The sequence below is a fragment of the Geotrypetes seraphini genome, chromosome 3, assembly GCF_902459505.1.
Source record: "Geotrypetes seraphini chromosome 3, aGeoSer1.1, whole genome shotgun sequence".
Lineage (NCBI taxonomy): Eukaryota > Metazoa > Chordata > Amphibia > Gymnophiona > Dermophiidae > Geotrypetes > Geotrypetes seraphini.
This window is the reverse complement of record NC_047086.1, coordinates 412,941,711-412,956,714: the sequence shown is the minus strand read 5'-3', so window position 1 is coordinate 412,956,714 and position 15,004 is coordinate 412,941,711. Positions and strand designations below refer to the sequence as shown.

Here is a 15,004-nt window from a genome sequence, read left to right as displayed (position 1 = left end):
ACCAACTGGCATATCCATGTAAATGCCTCATTAAATACCTTGGAGTGAAGTACACTTTCTTCGTTCCAGACCATTTACGGTCGTTTCTGGACTTAAAGAAGATCAACAAGGGTTAGATTTGGTCAATAAGTCTATAGAGGAGAATAACCGTTAATGCCTGTTTGCTATAATGATTGTTTGTTGGATTTTATAAGTCCTTATTTGCTTTGGGCCACCACACTGCATTTTAAGTTGGGGTCTAAGAAGAAGCTATGAATGTTTTGTTTCATTAATATTATATTACCTTGTATTTTGTTTCTCTTCGTTTTGCCTAAACAAGTGTTGATGCTTGCTTTATATTTTTTTAAAACTTATAAATAAATAATAAAAAAAAAAAAAGGGATCAGGTGGCCTTTGAAACAGCCAGTCAACCGCCACTCGGCGATCAGTTGCATTAAACGGCCACTGCCATCTTCTTCAGATCCGACGGCCGTCGCCAATGTTCTCGGGATCTTCCAACGATCGCAGCGACCTCCCAATCAGGACAACCGCTCTCCCAACTTCATGCTGGGATCCCTCTGGGGCCGTTCTCTCTCCGATAGCACTGCCTCCGAGCCCTCCGATGCGCCGTCCTCCTCCCCACTTGCACGTCCTCATGTGCAAAGAAACGGAAGTATGTAGTTATAAGCACTCAGATGAAGAGGAGCCGAAGCCAAATCTCTCTCACTCTCCACGAAAAAAACAGGACCCAATCCAACATCACTCGACCGCCAAACATGGAACCAGCCAAGCAGCAGGTGAGAGGACCCCTCAGCTGTTGGGCCGGAGTAACTGTCAGACTGAAGAGTCAGTGAAGTGAACTTAAAAAAACCCAGATAAAAACAAGAAGGAGCTCCCAAATGAGTGATAGAGATCAGAAACAATACCAGTAAATTAAAAATTCAAAAGAAATCAAATAAGACAAAGAAAAAACAAAAAGAGGGATGATGGAGACAGCACAGTTGATGACCTAACTGGCCACCATCTTGTTGGAATGCCAGTAATCTCTGCCATTCACGTGAATCTTGTTGTCTTTTATCTGTTCATTGGGAGAAGCCAGGAAAAATTTAGTTTTTTCTGTGTTCAGTTTGAGTTTGAAGGCCTTCATCCAAAGTTCTATTTGGTTTAGGGTATTGGATAAGAGGTTAATTAAATTCGGTGACAGATCGGATAGTGGTAGCACAACAGTGATATCGTCAGCGTACACGTGGAAGTTGAGATTTAAGCTCTGTAGCAGGTGTCCCAATGAGATGAAGTAGATGTTGAAAAGGGTCGGTGACAAAGGGGAGCCCTGGGGTAGTCCGCAGTTGTTATTCCAGCTGAAAGAGAGTTTGTCTTCTTTGAATACTTGATAGGATCTGAGTTCGAGAAATCCCCGGAACCAATTGTGAGTGTTTCCTGTGATGCCTATTGATTCAAGTCAGTTCAGCAAGATGGAGTGGTCAACTAGGTTGAAGGCATAGCTTAGGTCCAGTTGGAGAATCATTGGATTGGAGCCTTGACTGAGAAGGGAATGTAGATAGCTTAGAAGAGAGACCATTATAGTTTCGGTGCTGAAGCCGGGTCTGAAACCAGATTGGTTAGTATGCAGTAGGTTGAATTTGTCTAGATAGATGTTTAGATCAACATTTACCAGGCCTTCCATTAATTTGGCAGCCAGAAGGATGTTTGCGACGGGTCTGAAATTGGAAATGTTGTTGGATGTTTCTTTTTTGTTCTTTTTTATAGGAACATAAGAACATAAGCAGTGCCTCCGCCGGGTCAGACCACAGGTCCATCCTGCCCAGCAGTCCGCTCCCGCGGCAGCCCAAACAGGTCACGACCTGTCAGAATCATCAGAAGGGGCTCCCTTGCCACCTTGGCTTCCCATTTAAGTCCTGCCTTCCTATCGAAGCCCTAGCCCTCCGGTCTTTCACATGCACGACCTGGTTGGTTTTTACTCATTACCTGGTTAACTTTCTATACTTGTGTTACATCCCAGCTCCTCCTTCAGTATCCCATGATCCCTTTATCCCTCAGGAATCCGTCCAATCTCTGTTTGAATCCCTGGACAGTACTCTGCCTGATCACTTCCTCCGGTAATGCATTCCAAGTGTCCACGACCCTCTGGGTGAAAAAAAACTTCCTTGCGTTTGTTTTGAACCTATCTCCCTTCAGTTTCTCAGAATGCCCCCTCGTATTAGTTATGACAATTTGGCCCAGGTCTTCTGGGAACTTGCCAGCGGATAGTTGTAGGTTGATCCAGTTTAGAAGTTTGGCTTTGAAGTTAATGGGGGCAGATTTCATCACGTTTGGGGGGCAGGGGTCCAATCTGCAATATGATTTGGCGTATTTGTTGTAGTACTTGATAAACGTTTGCCAATCAGTCTCCTTGATGTTTGACCAACTCATGTTGGCTTTTGAAGAGTCAGGGTCCTGGGGGATGGCGTAGTTCCAGTGGGAGTCTTGGGTGCTTGGAAGAGCATGTCTTGATTTTGTTATTTTTGAGTTGAAAAAATCGGCCAGGTCTTCTGCTGTGATCGTGGATTCTTCTACTGGGTTTGTGTGAGGGTGGGTATCGAACAAGTCATTGACTAGTTTGAATAGTTTGTTGCTGTTTAAGGAGGCGTTACCTATAATGTGGGCGTAGGTTTTTTTCTTCTTTATGATAGTGTTTTTGTAGTTTGTTAGCATTTAGCGCCAGGCGTCTCTAGACTCTGGTGTTCCTAACTTTGTCCATTTCCTTTCTAATCTTCTTAGTTCTCTCTTTATCCCAAGGAGCTCTGGATCAAACCAGCCCGATAGGTTTCTAGGTCTAATCCTTCTTTTCTTCAGTGGGGCCATTTCGTTTAGGATTTGGGTGCTGGTGGAGATCCAGGAGTTCATGAAGTGGTTAGGATCCTCATCATGGTTGTGGGTAATATCGTAATCAGACCAGAATTCAATGGGGCTGAACTTGCCTCTGCTTGTTTGAAATAGTGTGGATTTGTTCTTAGCTTTCCTTGTAGTTGATATCTGTTGTCATTCCAGCTCAAAGTTGCATATTTTATGGTCAGACCAAAGTGACCAGGTGACCAGGTCGTTGGGTTTGATGTGTTTATTGCGGTCAGTGATACTATATCCAGTTGGTGGCCTTTTAAGTGGGTTGATATCGGAGGAGAGTGAGGGAAGCCTAGTGAGGTTAGAAAGGACCAGAATTCGATGGTCTCTGGCAGATCTGGATTCTCTAAATGTAGGTTTAGATCTCCACATAAGAGGTTGTAAGGTCCTGATAGCGAATTGGATAACAGGAACTCCTGAAATTCTTCTTTGGCTGCGGACCATTTTTTGGGGGGGAATATATACCAGAGTGATAGTAAGGGAGTCAGTTAGAAGTTCTGAATGAAGCTTTAGAGAAAGGATTTCCAAGGTGGGGGAGGATTTAGAGCTTAGCATGGTGCAGTTTAAGTTGTCCTTAAAGATTACAGCCAGTCCACCACCCCTGCCTCTTTCTCTTGCTAAGGAAAGAATTTTGAAGTTAGGGGGGAGGCATTCTTGGATGATAATGTCTTCATCTGAGAGTAACCAAGTCTCCGTTAGTATGATGAAGTCAGGGTTGGTGTCGGTGAGCCAATCGTGAATTAATTGGGATTTGTTCCTCATAGATCTTATGTTTAGGTAGGAACCTCTGAGGATAGAGTAGAGTGGTGGGCTAATGGGGAGGAGATGGGAGGAAACTAAGTTTTTTAGTACTCGGGTTTTTTTGATATAAGGTCAGGAAGATCTGTGGAATGTTGTTAGGATTGGGATCTCTGAGGGGGTGGGATCTGGGTCATCAAGGGTTACCTTGATATGTGTTGGAGGGGGTTTGGGCTTGAAGTTACATATAGAAGAGTAGAAGGTGGGGGGGAGTAGGTGGGGGGGCGGTTGCCTTGCTTCTTGAACTAAGTAGGTATAAGATAATAAGTAGTATCCACATGCTGTGTTGAAGGAGCGCCATGTTGTTACGGTAGAGTTCCAGTGCAAGAGCCGACTAGTGGCTTATTTGATAGAGGGGGACAGGTAGGGCGTGTTGGCGGGATACTGCGATAGTGCAGTGGCTTACTTAAGAGTTGTGAACGAGCAAGCTGGTTCAACAGAGTACCGGTTAAATGATAGTACAGAGTCAGATAGCAGGTAGTGAGTAATCTGCCGAGGAGACAGATGGACAGTAAGGTAATGATTATAATCATACATAAGTCATGCCGCACTTGGCCGTCTTTTTTGGCAGATAATTAGACATTGGTCATGTATCAGATAATTTGTCCTTGAGTACCTAGATGATTAAATATTAGCTATGCAGTGAAAAGATTGACAGTGATTAGATGTGTTGCTGTTACCTGACTTGGAGGGCGACAGGAAAGGTCGGTAGATCAGGAGGTCAAGGCGTCGTTAGATTCTTGTGGGCGCAGGCCGTTTCACGCAGGTGTTTCACGAAGGTGCTCACTAGGGCGCGTGCACCTTTGTCGGCACACCAAACGGCAGCGCGCTGTTGGCGCAGGGCCTTATAGTTGTCTGTCTGTGTCCCGGCTAGATCGGGGGGGGGGCGGAGCAGGGCTCCCACGCTCCGAAGATGGCCCCGATCTGGCTGGCTGGTGGAGAGGTGCAGGTGCTGGGCCTTTTAGTTGTCTGTCTGTGTCCCGGCTGGATCGGGAGGGGGTGGAGCAGGGCTCCCACACTCCGAAGATTGCCCCGATCTGGCTGGCTGGTGGAGAGGTGCAGGCGCTGGGCCTTTTAGTTGTCTGTCTGTAATGTAATAAGGATTCCAGACATGGAGGAAGAAAGTTCTTGCTCTGTTCCTGCTCGGGCCCCCCTCCTGGGGGGGGAGTGAGAGAGGCATGGACTGGAGGGGAATAGTTAGGTATACATTTTTGTACCAATAGGGAGGTACATGACCAGAGTTCGGGGATGTGCTTTTTGGAACAAAGAACATAAGAAATGCCTCTACTGGGTCAGACCTGAAGTCCATCGTGCCCAGCAGTCCGCTCACGCGGTGGCCCAACAGGTCTAGGACCTGTGCAGTAATCCTCTATCTATACCCCTCTATTCCCTTTTCCAGCAGAAAGTTGTCCAATTCCCTCTTGAACCCCAGTACCGTACTCTGCCCTATCACGCCCTCTGGAAGCACATTCCAGGTGTCCACCACACGCTGGGTAAAGAAGAACTTCCTAGCATTCGTTCTGAATCTGTCCCCTTTCAACTTTTCTGAATGCCCTCTTGTTCTTTTATTTTTTGAAAGTGTGAAGAATCTGTCCCTCTCTACTCTCTCTATGCCCTTCATGATCTTGTAAGTCTCTATCATATCTCCTCTAAGTCTTCTCTTCTCCAGGGAAAAAAGTCCCAGTTTTTCCAATTTCTTAGCGTATGAAAGGTTTTCCATCCCTTTTATCAGACGTGTCGCTCTCCTCTGAACCCTCTCGAGTATCGCCATATCCTTCTTAAGGTACGGCGACCAATATTGGACACAGTACTCCAGATGCGGACGCACCATCGCTCGATACAATGGTAAGATAACTTCTTTCGTTCTGGTTGTAATACCCTTTTTGATGATGCCTAGCATTCTATTTGCCTTCTTAGCAGCCGCTGCGCACTGTGCCGACGGCTTCATTGTCAAGTCCACCATCACCCCCAGGTCCCTTTCTTGGATACTCTCATTTAAAAACATCCCTCCCATTGTATAGTTGTACCTCGGGTTTCTGTTTCCCACATGTAATACTTTACATTTCTCAACATTGAACTTCATCTGCCATCTCGTTGCCCATTCCCCTAGTTTGTTCAAGTCCCTTTGCAGTTTTTCACAGTCTTCTTTAGTCCGAGCTCTACTAAATAGTTTAGTGTCGTCTGCAAATTTTATTATCTCACACTTCGTCCCTGTTTCCAGATCATTTATGAATACATTAAATAGCAGCGGCCCTAGTACTGAGCCCTGCGGGACCCCACTTGTGACCTTCCTCCAGTCCGAGTAGTGGCCCTTCACTCCCACCCTCTGTGTCCTACCCGCCAACCAATTTCTGATCCATCTATGTACATCTCCTTCCACCCCATGGTTTTTCAGTTTCCGGAGTAGGCGTTCATGGGGCACCTTGTCAAAGGCTTTTTGGAAATCAAGATATATGATGTCTATGGGGTCTCCATTGTCCATCCGTTTGTTAATTCCTTCGAAGAAGTGCAATAAGTTAGTTAGGCAAGATCTTCCCTTGTAGAAACCGTGTTGGCTGGTTATCAGAAGTTTGTTTCTTTCAAAATGTTCATCAATTTTTTCTTTTATCAGTGTTTCTGCCATTTTCCCCAGTACCGAGGTCAGACTCACCGGTCTGTAATTTCCTGGGTCACCTTTTGATCCCTTTTTACAGATGGGCGTAACATTGGCTATCTTCCAGTCCTCCGGGATCACGCCCGTTTTCAGGGATAGATTGCAAATTTGCTGCAGTAGTTCCGCTATCTCCTCCTTTAATTCCTTCAGAACCCTTGGATGGATTCCATCCGGACCCGGGGAATTTCTCTATATAAAAATCCATGTATCACAGGTAAAACCAGAGAGATTCACTTGCCTATGCCAGCGGGGATGTGCTAGCCCCCTATTCGGCATATCAGTGTAAGTTCTACTCTCCATTGCATATTCTGAACTGACAATATAATATTTCTTCTGCTAATGTTTTTTCTGCTAATTTAGTAAGTCTTTATACTAACAATAAAAATATTGTCTGTTTTGGAAAATACAATGCCGTCTCGTAGTCATTTCAATGAGGTAAAATAAGTGGCATTACTTCAAGTGAACAACCTGTTTCTATCTACTAAGTCTATTCCCTTTATTACCTGTGTCACTCTTCTCTGGACCTTTCGAGTAGTACTGTGTCCTTTATGTACGGCAACCAGTGCTAGACACAGTATTCCAGGTGGGGGCGTACCATGGCCCAGTACAGCAGTATGATAACTTTCTCCGAGCTGCTTGTGATCCCCTTCTTAATCATTCCTACCGTTCTGTTCACCCTTTTCTTAGCCGCCAGGCATTGCGCGGATGGCTTCATCGATTTGTCGACCAGTACTCCCAAGTCTCTTTCCTCGGGGATCTCTCCAAGTACTGCACTGGACATCCTGTATTCATGTATAACATTTTTGTTACCAACATGCATCACCTTACACTTATCCACGTTAAACCTCATTTGCCATGTCGCGTCCCATTTCTCGAGCGTATTTATTTCACTTTGCTGGTCTTTCAATCCTCCTACTCCAATTCACTACTCTGAATAACTTTGTATCGTCTGCAAATTTAATCACCTCACTCGTCGTACCAATTTCCAGTTCGTTTATAAATATACTGAAGAGCACGGGTCCAATCACCGAACCCTGTGGCACTCCATTCGTGACACTTTTCCAGTCTGAGTATTGTCCATTTACCCCCACTCTCTGTTTCCTATCCGCCAGCCAGTTTTTAATCCACATGAATATTTCACCCTCAATTCCATGGCTCACAATTTTTTGAAGAAGTCGTTCATGCGGCACCTTGTCGAATGCATTCTGAAAGTCCAGATATACAATGTCAACCGGGTCACCCTTGTCTATCTGCCTGTTTACTCCCTTGAAGAAGTTTGTCAAGCAAGATCTTCCTTTGCTGAAGCCGTGCTGGCTGGTCCTCATCAGATTGTGTCCGTCAAGGTGGTCAATGATGCGGTCCTTTATCAGCGCCTCTACAATCTTTCCCAGAACCGAGGTCAGACTCACCAGCCTGTAGTTTCCCGATCTCCCCTTGAACCTTTCTTGAAGATCGGTGTAACATTCGCCACTTTCCAGTCTTCCGGAATCCTTCCCAATTTGATTGACAGATTGGGTATTAGTTGAAGCAATTCATCTATAGCCCATTTCAGTTCCTTGATTACCCTCGGATGGATGCCAACCGGTCCCGGGGATTTATCGTTTTTAAGCCTATCAATCTGCCTGCATACTTCTTCTAGACTGACCATCAACCCTGTTAGTTTCCCAAATTGGTTTCCTGCGTATAGCCTGTCGGCTTCCGGTATGTTGTGTATATCCTCTTCAGTAAATACAGATGCAAAAAAAAATGTGTTCAGTTTGCCCTCCTTTATCACTCCCTTTAATGATCCAATGGCCCCACCGCTTCCTTCGCAGTTCGTTTCCCCTTAACATATCGAAAAAACGGCTTGAAGTTTTATGCCTCTTTGGCTATTTTTTCCTTGTAGTCTTTTTTAGCCCCTCTCACCTTATGGCACCTGCTTTGATGATGTTTGTGCTTTTTCCAGTTTTCGTCCGTTTTTGACCTTTTTCATTCCTTAAACAAAGTCTCCTTGTCTCTGATCGCTTCCTTCACCGCTTCAGTGAGCCACGCCGGTTCCTTGTTCTTTTTCCCCTCGGATCCCTTGTTGATATGCAGTATATATTGATTTTGAGCCTCAGTGACTGTGTCCTTAAAAAGGGACCATGCTTGCTCTAGCGTTTTTACAGTGCTTATCCTCTTCTTAATCTTCTTCCCCACCATGAGTCTCATCCCTTCATAATTCCATTTTCGGAAGTTCAGTGCTGTGGCCATCATTCTGGATCGATGTTTTGTCCCTGTGTCCAGGTTGAAGCGGATCATATTGTGATCACCGCTTCCCAGCGTCCTTTCTACTTCTACACCTTGTGTCAGTACTCGTAGTCCTCGTAGTCCATTTAGAATTAAGTCCAGAATTATATTTCCTCTCGTATTTTCCTTGACAAGTTGTTCCAGGAAGCAATCGCCTACAGCATCCAGGAGCTTGGTCTCCCTACTGCAGCTGGAAGTACCTAGGTTCCAGTCTATCCCCGGATAATTGAAGTCAACCATGATAACTGCATTGCCTCCCTTGCAGTTGCGTTTAATCTCATCCATCATTTCTCCATCAATTTCTTCGGACTTCACTGGGGGTCGGTAGTAGATGCCGATCTTCGTTTCCGTTCCATTTGTTCCCAGAATTTTGACCCATAGAGACTCTACCTTATTTTTCATTTCCGGCATGTTCTCTCTGGTAAACTCAATTCCTTCTTTGACGTATATGGCAATAATCCCAACTTTTTGACCTACTCTGACTCTGAGGTATAGCTTGTATCCCGGTAGAACAGTGTTCCAGACGTTTTCATTGTTCCACCATGTTTCCGTGATGCCAATGATGTCAAGGTTATCTTTTTGTGCCATAGCTTCCAGTTCCCCCATTTTATTCCTTAGGCTCTTTGCGTTCATGTAAATACACTTGAGTTTGCGGCCTGTTACTTTCTTGCATTGCCTTCCCTCTTGTGTCCCTTTCGATCCGTTAGGATTTCTGTCTTGCCTATGATCCGGTGAGTCTTCCCCGCTATCTTCCTGCATGGTATCCTCTGGGTACACCGGTTCCTGAACAATTGACTCTTGGTTGAATGTCGGCTTTCCCCTTCTTCCTAGTTTAAAAACTTATCAGTTTCTCTCTTGATGTTGCTTACAAGTAGCCTCATTCTGTCTACACGGAGGTGGAGTCCATCCTTCCTAAATAGCTTGCTCTTCCCCCAGAACTTCGCCCAGTTGCAAACAAAGTGGAATCCTTCTTCCTCACACCAGCGCCTCATCCATGCGCTGACTGCTTGCAGCTCTGTCTGCCTCTTCTCATCGGCAGTGGGTACTGGCAGGATCTCCGAGAACGCTACCCTCGGCTTTCTGGTCTTCATCTTCCCTCCTAGCATCCGGAACTGATCCTTCAGTCCTTCCCTGCTGTAGTTCCTGTTGCTCATGTTGTTTGTCCCCACGTGGATCACCACCGCCAAAATTGTGCTTGATGCCTCTTCTTATCTTGATTTTAGAAAGCGGATAAAAACTCAATTATTTAACAGGCTTAGTTATTAATATATTTTATTATAACATAGTAACATAGTAGATGACGGCAGATAAAGACCCAAATGGTCCATCCAGTCTGCCCAACCTGATTCAATTAAAATTTATTTAATTTTTTTAAATTTTTTTCTTCTTAACTATTTCTGGGCAAGAATCCAAAGCTTTACCCGGTACTGTGCTTGGGTTCCAACTGCCGAAATCTCTGTTAAGACTTACTCCAGCCCATCTACACCCTCCCAGCCATTGAAGCCCTCCCTAGCCCATCCTCCACCAAATGGCCATATACAGACACAGATCGTGCAAGTCTGCCCAGTACTGGCCTAGTTCAATATTTAATATTATTTTCTGATTCTAAATCTTCTGTGTTCATCCCATGTTTCTTTGAACTCAGTCAAAGTTTTACTCTCCACCACCTCTCTCGGGAGCGCATTCCAGGCATCCACCACCCTCTCCATAAAGTAGAATTTCCTAACATTACCTTTGAATCTACCACCCCTCAACCTCAAATTATGTCCTCTGGTTTTACCATTTTTCTTTCTTTGGAAAAGATTTTGTTCTACGTTAATACCCTTCAAGTATTTGAATGTCTGAATCATATCTCCCCTGTCTCTCCTTTCCTCTAGGGTATACATATTCAGGGCTTCCAGTCTCTCCTCATACGTCTTCTGGCGCAAGCCTCCTATCATTTTCGTCGCCCTCCTCTGGACCGCCTCAAGTCTTCTTACGTCTTTCACCAGATACGGTCTCCAAAACTGAACACAATACTCCAAGTGGGGCCTCACCAATGACCTGTACAGGGGCATCAACACCTTCTTCCTTCTACTGACTACGCCTCTCTTTATACAGCCCAGCATCCTTATGGCAGCAGCCACTGCCTTGTCACACTGTTTTTTCACCTTTAGATCTTTGGACACTATAACCCCAAGGTCCCTCTCCCCGTCTGTGCATATCAGCTTCTCTCCTCCCAGCAAATATGGTTCCTTCCTATTATTAATCCCCAAAAGCATTACTCTGCATTTCTTTGCATTGAATTTTAGTTGCCAGGCATTAGACCATTCCTACTGTTACAAATCTTGGTATCATCTGCAAAAAGGCACACTTTTCCTTCTAACCCTTCAGCAATGTCACTCACAAACATTGAACAGGATTGGCCCCAGCACCGAACCCTGAGGGACTCCACTAGTCACCTTTCCTTCCTTCGAGCGACTTCCATTAACCACCACCCTCTGGCGTCTGTCCGACAGCCAGTTTCTCACCCAGTTCACCACTTTGGGTCCTAATTTCAGCCCTTCAAGTATGTTCAACAGCCTCCTATGAGGAACTGTATCAAAGGCTGTGCTGAAATCCAAGTAAATTACATCTAGTATATGTCCTCGATCCAGCTCTCTGGTCACCCAATCTTTTATTCTTTTAAGATTGTTGTACCCTCTTTATATGGCATGTATGTATTCTTCTTCGTACTATATGCATATAACTTGTTGATTTAAATGATTTGCATTGTTTGTATTTCAATTAATTGTTGTGAACTGCCTAGAACATTTTTGGTATGGCAGTATATAAAGCACAGATACTTACCGTAACAGGTGTTATCCAGGGACATCAGGCAGATATTCTCTCCATGTGGGAGATGTCACCAATGGAGCCCCCTAGCGGACGTTTTCGCAAGCAGACTTGCTTGAAGATCTTCAGGCTTGCGATTGGCCCGCGCATGCGTGTGTGCCCCTCCCACCCTGCCTAGGACATGCGTCTCCTCAGCGTGTCCTCAGTTCAGATAGCTAGCAAAGAAGCCAACCACAGGGAGGTGGATTGCGAGAATATCTGCCTGCTGTCCCTGGATAACACCTGTTACGGTAAGTAACTGTGCTTTATCCCAGGACAAGCAGGCAGCATATTCTCTACATGTGGGACATCTCCGAGCTAAACAGAATGGGATGGAGGGAGAGCTTGCAATTTAGGAGAACAGATTTTGCAAAACTGACTGACCAAAATGGCCATCACACCTGGAGAAAGCATCCAGACAGTAATGTGAGGTGAACGTATGAACATAGGACCAAGTGGAAGCTTTACAGATTTTCTTGATGGGAGTTGAGCGGAGGAAAGCAACAGACGCTGCCATCGCTCTGACTTTGTGGCCCGTGACTCGACCCGGCAGGGAGAGACCAGCCTGAGCGTAACAGAAAGAGATACAAGCGGCCAACCAGTTAGAAATGGTCCGCTTAGAAACCGAGCGACCCAAGTGATTGGGATCGAAAGAAGAATAGCTGGGGAGCAGAATGATGAGGAGCGGTGTGCTTGAAGTAGAAGGCCAGCGCACACTTACAATCAAGAGAATGTAGAGCCACTTCTCCAGGGTGAGAATGGGGCTTTGGAAAAAACACAGGAAGAACCATGGATTGGTTGATGTGAAAATCAGATATGATCTTAGGAAAGAACTTAGGATGGGTACGGAGGACCACCTTATCACGATGGAAGACAGTGAAAGGTGGGTCTGCCACCAAGGCTTGAAGCTCACCGACCCAACGGGCAGAAATGAGAGCAATAAGAAACAACCTTCCAAGTAAGATACTTGAAGTGAGCCCGCGCTAGCGGCTCGAACGGGGGGTTTCATCAATTGAGCAAGGACCACGTTAAGATCCCAAACCACCAGAGGAGGTTTAAGGGGCGGATGAACATGGAAAAGGACTTTCATGAAGCGGGAAACCACAGGATGAACAGAGATAGGCTTCCCGTCAATCGGCTGATGAAAAGCAGCAATGGCACTAAGGTGGACTGGAACCGAAGAGGACTTGAGCCCAGCGCCAGACAAGTGCAACAGATAATCCAGGACAGCCGACAAGGAGGCAGATAGCGGCTCCTGCTGCCGAGTAACACACCAGGAAGAAAAGCGGGTCCACTTTTGATGGTAACATTAGCGAGTGGACTCCTTCCGAGACGCTTCCAGGACATCCAGCACAGGCTGGGAGAACTGGAACGAGGGCATTAAGTCTCGAGGAACCAAGCCGTTAAGTGCAGACTGGAGGTTGGGATGGAGCAGAGAACTCTGACTCTGCGTAAGCAGAGAAGGAAAAACAGGCAAAGGAAGAGACTCTCTGGAACTGAGTTGCAACAGAAGGGAGAATCACGGCTGTCGGGGCCACCGAGGAGCTTTAAGACTCATGGTGGCATGCAAAGACTTGAGCTTGATGAGAGTCTTCAGAATCAGAGGGAATGCAGGGAATGCACTTATTCATTCAATCCAGAAGGAAGGCATCCGCCTTGATCCTGAGAGGGATGTAAACACTGGAGCAGAAGCGGGGCAACTTGTGATTGAGAGGGGACGCGAACAGATCGACGTCCGGAGTCCCCCAACAAGCAAAAACCTGACGCAGGGTCACGGAATGAAGGGACCACTCGTGAGGCTGCAGAAGACAACTCAAATTGTCTGCCAGACAGTTGCGCTGGCCCTGAATGTAGACAGCTCGAATGAATATGTTGCGGCGGATGGCCCAATCCAAGAGCCACATCGCCTCCTGGCACAGGAACCTGGATCCTGTGCACCCCTGTTTGTTGATATAATACATGGTGACCTGGTTGTCCGTGCGAACTAGCACCACTTGGTCATGAAGCAGGTTACAAAAGGCCTTCAGAGCGAAGAAAATCACTCGAAGCTCCAGAAGATTGATGCAACACAGGCGGTCGGCACTGGACCAAAGACCCTGGGTGCGCAGACTGTCCAGATGAGCCCCCCAAGCATAGGTTGACGAGTCCTTCATGAGGACCTTTTGCGGAGGAGGTGCATGAAACAGAAAACCTCTGGAAAGATTGGAAGAGAGCATCCACCAACGGAGAGACCTCTTCAACGAAGGAGTCATGATAATGTTCCCGATTCTTGTTCCATTGGGCCACCAGAGTCCATTGAGGAACACGGAGGTGAAGTCTGGCAAAAGGAGTCATGTGAACCGTGGAGGCCATATGACCTAGGAGGACCATCATGAGCCGAGCCGGCACCAAGGACAGATAGGTTACCCTTCGGCACAAACGGATAAGGCCAGAAGGAGTGGAGACAAACCATGTCCAGGACTGCTCCGATGAACTCGAGAGACCGGGACGGGCAGAGGTGAGACTTGGGAAAGTTCACCTCGAAGCTGAGACTCTGAAGGAGCAAGATGGTCTGACTTGTCGCTCGCAGGACTTCATTATGCGAAGATGCTTTGATTAACCAGTCGTCGAGGTAGGGAAACACCTGAAGGCCACGGAGGCGCAGGGCCGCAGTCACCACCACCAGACATTTCGTGAAAACCCTCGGAGAGGCCGCCAGGCCAAAGGGAAGAACACGATACTGGAGATGGAGATCCCCCACCCAGAATCTCAAATACCAGCGAGAGGCTGGGTGTATTGGAATGTGCATGTATGCCTCCTTGAGGTCCAGTGAGCACAGCCAGTCCCCCTCATCCAAGAGGGGATACAACGTGGGAAGGGTGAGCATTCTGAATTGTTCCCAGACTAGAAACTTGTTCAGAGCACGGAGGTCCAGGATCGATGCAGATCCCCCGTCTTCTTGGGTACCAGAAAATACCGGGAATAAAATCCGGAGTTCCGGAGTTCCACTGTTCCGTGGGAACCTCCTCGACCGCCCGAAGGCGAAGAAGGGCCTGAGCTTCCTGCAGGAGGGGAAGCTGAGACTCTCTTGGGGGCAGGTCCGGGGGTACGTGACTGAAGTGGAGGGGGTACCCGTCCCGGATGATAGACAGTACCCAACTGTCGGTGGTAAGATTTTCCCACTGGGTATAGAAATAATGGAGATGACCCCCAATGGGAAAGGGGGAAGGCTCCAAACATCAGAAACACTTCTGCAAATGATCTTCTCATGGATATTAATTTTGAACTCCTTCTGCAAATGATCATCTCATGCATCACAACGTATAATGTTTAAAGATTGATTTTGGGTCTCCTGAAGCAGACCACGAAACGGGGCCACGTTGAGACCCAAGACCCCTATAACAAGTTTATCTTTATAAGATAAGTGCATCATCAAAAATCCAATGAGATTTATTATATTTTATATCTCAAAAATTTTTTGAACCTGGACTGTGTTTAGAAATTACAAGATTCAAAATTAGCTTTTATTACCTTTACTAGTTCTCAGAGAGTGATTTTTTGAATCAATTATGCAAT

General features: G+C 46.2%; 1 protein-coding gene across 2 annotated transcripts in view; it reads right to left on the bottom strand.

The window, feature by feature from the left end:
• PEX6 (peroxisomal biogenesis factor 6) overlaps nt 1–15,004 on the bottom strand; it is a 369,373-nt gene that overhangs the window by 230,214 nt on the left and 124,155 nt on the right. The gene's annotated exons all lie outside the window — the stretch shown is intronic.